The sequence below is a fragment of the Cavia porcellus genome, unplaced genomic scaffold (genome assembly GCF_034190915.1).
Source record: "Cavia porcellus strain 051 isolate PalLab524CR breed Dunkin Hartley unplaced genomic scaffold, mCavPor4.1 scaffold_23, whole genome shotgun sequence".
NCBI lineage: Eukaryota > Metazoa > Chordata > Mammalia > Rodentia > Caviidae > Cavia > Cavia porcellus.
Window position 1 is genome coordinate 51,642,519 of NW_026947506.1, and position 6,000 is coordinate 51,648,518.

Consider the following 6,000-nt stretch of genomic DNA (forward strand, 5'->3'; position numbering starts at 1 on the left):
TGTTTCATTTTTATCGGTACCAGGGATTGAACTCACGACCCCCTGCTTGCAAGGCAGGTGCTTATGCCACTGAGCTAAATCCCCAGCTCACAGAAACAGCTTTCAATAAAGTCCAACACCTTTTCATGATAAAAACCTTACAGAAATTTGGAATACACAGTACGTACCTCAATCTCATAAAGGCCATCTATGACAAACCAACAGCCAATATTAGACTAAATGAGCAAAACCTGAAAGCCATCACTTTAAAATCAGGAACAAGACAAGGATGTCCACTACCACCACTCCTATTCAATATCGTTCTCGAAATATTAGCCAGAGTAATTAGACAGGAGGAAGAAACAAAAGGAATAAAAATAGGAAATAAGTAATGTTATCATTATTGCAGATGGCATGATACTCTACATAGAAGACCCCAAACACTCGATTAAAAGACTGCTAGAGGTAATAAAAAAATTCAGTGGCAAAGCTAGATACAAAGTCAACACTCAAAAATCAATAGCATTCCTGTGCACCAACAAAAAACTCCATGAGAGAGAAATTATGGAAATATCACCTTTCACAATAGCATCTAAAAAAAGAAATACCTAGGAATCAACCTAATGAAGAATGTAAAAGACATACATGCTGAAAATTATGCTATGCTAAAAAAGGAGATTGAAGAAGGTATTAGGAAATGGAAGGATATTCCTTGCTTTGGTTAGGAAGAATCAACATTGTGAAAAATGGCCATGCTCCCAACACTGTTATACACATTTAAGGCAATCCCAATCAAAATAGCATTAACGTATCTTACAGATCTAGAGAAAATATTCCTAAAATTCATCTGCAAACAGAAGAAACCTAGAATAGCAAAGGCAATTCTGGGCAACAAAGATTAGACAGGAGGCACCTCAATTCCTGACTTGAAGCTGTACAACAAAGCCACAGTGAAAAATCAGCATGGTACTGACAAAGAAATAGACCTGAGCATCAATGGAACATATTAGAAAATACAAACAAAACTACTAAAACACTCAGCCATCTTATACTTGATGAAGGGGCTAAACAACTTCACTGGGAAAAAAAGCCTTTTTAATAAATGGTGTATAAAAACTGGCTTCCCACATGACAAAGCCTAAAGATAGACCCATGCCAATCACCATACACTAAAGTGAAAATGGATCAAGGATCTAAATATTAAAACAGAAACACTGAATCTACTGGAGGACTAGGTTGGTATAAATCTTGAAGACATAGGGGTTGGGAGAGAATCATGAATAAAATGCAAACCACACACATGATACTTCAAAGAAGCAAGAACTGGCATCTCATATTACTAAAAAGTGTTTTCATTTTAAAAGAAATCAACAACAAGGTGAAAAGAAAACCCACAGAATGGCAAAGAACATTAGCAACAATTCCTCAAAGGACTTATATCCAGAACACACAAAATACTGAAAAACTTCGAGCCCAAAACTCAAAGACATTCTCCATAAACGGGCATCAGAGATGAACACACAGTTCTCAGATAAAGATATACAAAAGGCACATAAATATATGAAGAAATGTTCCACATCACTGCTCATTCGAGAAATGCAAATTAAAACAGCCTTGAGATTTCATCTCACCCTGTAAAGAATGGCTGCCATCAAGAAAACAAGTGGTAACAAATATTGGCGAGGATGCAGGGAAAAACGAACATTTCTCCACTGTTGGTGGGAGTGAAGTCTGGTGCAACCACTGTGGAAATCAGTATGCAGCTTCCTCAAATTCTAGCAGTGGAAGTTCCATTCAATCCAGCTATTCCCCTGCTGGGCATTTTCCCAGAAAAATCAAAAAGGTCATGTCACAGTGATATATGTACACCCTTGTACCTAGCAGTACAATTTGTAATAGCTAAATCTTAGAAATATCCAAGATGCCCATAATCCACAGAGTGCATGAAAAAGATGTGATATTTTTATATAATGGAATATTACTCAACTATAAAAAGTATGATTTTGAGACCTTCACAGGTAAATGGAGACAACTTGAGACTATACTTATAAGTGAAATAAGACTCATATTTGTAAATATCACATTGAGTCTCTAGTGTAAAGAGAAATAGGAACTGTAGGGTAATAAAACCCAAAATGTGTAATTCCTATTGTAAAACAGAAAGTGAAAGAAAGTGCTCTAAAACATATAACTGCATGTATGTTTAAGCGTGTAGGGTTGATAACCTTATTACTAAGTATTTCTTGAATTGTTGAGCAGAACTGTTTTCAGTCTCACTGTTTGAATGGCCACTTTCTATGGCTTAATTTTGTAACTTGAATAACTCTTTCTAAGAGGAAAATATGTAATTTATTAACTAGTGACTTCTTACTGACATTTTTGGAATTCTGTATTACTACTACCCTTTTTTTCTGTGTTGCTTTTTGTTTCTTTAAATAAAATTTAAAAAAAGAAAATGTGGTATCTGTACACAATGGATTCTTTCCATAAAGAAAGATAAACTCAAGTCATTTGCAGGAAAATCAAGACAGCTTGAGACAAAAATGTTAGGTAAAGTGAATCAGATACACAAGCTTAAATATCTTTTGTCGCGCTTATATCAGAAATTCAACATATGAATACAGTCAAAAAGAAAGGCAAAGGCTAAAAGTGAAAGAAAAACTTGTCCAATGCAGCATGGGCAAAATATTAAAAAGTGTAATTTCATTTATTATGACTGCCATGTATTTTATATGTTTTTGGCCTATTTGCCTTTAATTTGTATGATAACTAACTTTATAAGGACTTATGGGAAAATGAATCTGAGGCTAGCAAATATGGGAGTCAATGGGAATAGAGAAAAAAAAGAATTGAGATGTGTTATGTATATGTACCAATGTGTTATGTATATTACCCACAATCCTCAGATTACCAGCAGGTGGGAACAGAAGTATGTTGTTAAGTCCCCTGGTTTTCTCTGCCTGCCTAAGAACTCTGACAGCATGCTGTCTACAGCAAATAGTTTCAGAAAAGGCTACCTCCTACACTTGTGCAGGAAATCAGCTTACTGAACAATTCATAGTATAAACATAAACAAATGTTAATTTTCCTTTGGTTTCCCTCTTTAAATATGCCAGTGGTCTGACCAACTGGAAACCCACCCAGTCCCCAGCATGACGTGTTTCACTGATTCCACTTCTTTCGTATGTGTGATGCCTCAGTTCTTCTAAGGCTTGTTTACTTCACCATTTATGTCACGACTTAGGAAAGCAGGAGCTGAATACAAGATTTGCTTTACTTTTACTAGAAGAAACATGCTGGCTTGTTCTTCCAATGCTCTTGCTTTCACAAGCTTTTCTGTAGTTTTAAAATGTTCTTTTATTCTCAGAACAGCACTTCTATTAAATAACATAACTTCTGTCAAATAACAGCACTTCCATTAAGATTTTTTTTCTTTTCACACACATTTGCAAGAATATTAGTTGTTTGACAGAAGATACTCTGTTAGGACTACTGACATGCTGCAGTGTTTGCAGTCCAATGTCTGGCACTAAGAACTTAATGAAGAAACCCAGGTTATTAGTTCATTGAATGAGTCCTATCCTGAATAACAAAGTAGTTTATATGTGGCATTGTACACAGTCTGTAAGTTCTTGAGTAAGCAAATATATAAGACCCAGTGTGAAATAAATTGGTTAAGACTAGTGAGATGGGAGTTGATACATGCCAATTAGGTGAAATTCTTGTTTGACATAAGGAGAGCAGAATTAAGAGAATAACAGACTGAAAAGTAGTCAAAGGCACTGAACGTTTCTTTTTCTAACCATTTTGAGCAATAAGAAATCAATGAACCTCTTCAAAAAGATCATAAAATGGCCGGAAAAAGGAAACAAGTCCTCCAAATTATCACATAGTATAAAGATATGTTTAAAGCCTTTGGCCATTATTTTTATTCCTCTATTTCTAGGAGAGATCTGTATTCTTTATCAGTAACAGCAATTTTTGAGTCATGACGTTAATGATGACATCATTGTTATTCATGTCTATAAATCTGATTACATATTGGAGAGATTTATTTTCCAACATACTCTAGAGCACCCATCACCTTGAGTTCAAGTACATGCCAAAAAGAAGATAGGAAACCAGCAGAAAAGTGTCAATAGTTCACAGTAAGGCAAAAAATATCTTGGTTAAGTCTACATTGTAAAATTTGCAGAACTGTCAAGAGTGGTCTGAAGTTTAGAGGTTATCATATTATAAAAGGAATACTAAAAAGAACCAAAAATGGGATCTCACCTCACTAAAAAGCTTTTATAGAGCCAAAGAAATCACCAACAGAGTGAAAAGACAACTCACAGAGTGGGAAAAAATTACAGTCAAATGGCCCTCAGAAAAAAAGGCTTATATCTAGAACATATACAGAACTGAAGAAAATCAGATGCCCCATATTCAAAGACTCAACCCAAAAATGGGTATCTGTAAAAAAAACAGAACTATGGGAGTAATAAAACATAAAATGTGTAAATTTTGTTGTAAAAAAGAGAGGAAAAAGAGTGCTCTAAAGGATACAATGGCAAGTGTGTTTAGGTGTGTTCAATAGATGACCATATTAATTTTTTTATTGGATCATTGAACACAACTGTTTGCAGTCTCACTGCTTGAATGTCCATTTTGTATGCTTTGATCCTGTGACTTGAACAACTATCTCTAAGATGATAACGTGTAATGTATTAACTGGTGATTTCTTACTTTTTTTTTTTTTTGTAGTTCTGTATTACATGTACCCTTACACTGTTTTGTTTTGTTTTGTTTTTTCTCTTTATCCTTTTAAATAAAAAAGGGCATCTGAGATGAGTACACAATTCTCAGATGAAGAAATACAAACAGCAAGCAAATACATGAAAAATGTTCAGTGTTACTAGTCACTTAACACATGCAATTTAAAATAACACTGAGTTTCCGTCTCACCCCAAAAAGAATGGCTATCATCAAAATGTCAACTGATAACAAATGCTGGTAGGGATGTGGGAAAAAAGGAACCCTTTTTTACTGCTGGTGGGAGTCTAGATTCATGCAGTTACTGTGCAACTCAGTACAAATTCCTTTAATATCTAGAATTAGAAATCCCATTTGATGCAGTGATTCTTCTTCCGGGTATATTGCCAGAATAAAAAATGTCATAGCACAGTGATATATCTGCACCCATATTTATCACAATAAAATTTGTAATAGCTAAATTGTGGGAACAATCCAAATGCCCATAAAAAGGAATGGATAAAAAAAGATGTATTTTATATAATGCAGTACTATTCCACCATAAAAATAATCTGGAGACTTTTATAGGTAAATGAATGTAACGCGAGATCATACTCACACGTGAAATAAATTCGACCCACATTGAATGAGTAAAGAAGATCGAAAATGTACAATAGATATTGTGAATTGGGAAAATACTTTTCAAAAGAAAATGAAAACTGTGATGGGGGAAAAGGGAAAGAAGGAAGGAAAAAGGAAAAATATATTTATACATAAGATAACTAAGAGTTTGTACAGTTAACTATATCAGTTGACTGAAAATACTGGTTTGTACTAATATGGTTTGCACAATGTGTCATGATTATACCTTGTACTCTGAATGATTACTATGAAGATAACAATATATAATGTCGTAATCTTTGTAACTCTCTTACTACTCTGTTTTAAACTGTTTTATTGTTATGTTTTTTTTTTCTCTAAACAAAGATTTAGAGATTTGGAGTGACTGTCAAACTTGAGATTCCTAAAATGGTAACCACAGCTACCAAAATAGTGATAAATAAATAAGACAGACAAAATACAACTGTACACTAGAGTCATAGTGGAAGTTTTCTGATATGTACATACCACTCTTCTGTCTTCTAGATCATGTGCATTCATAAGGTGCTACCCTCTGCTATGTTCTTCTGAGGTTTTTCCTTACCTCCTTGGAGGTCCTCATCACAATTTTGTCCCCATTAGCCTTTCTGTTCTTGATCCCAGCAACTTTCAGCGTTTTCCTGACCA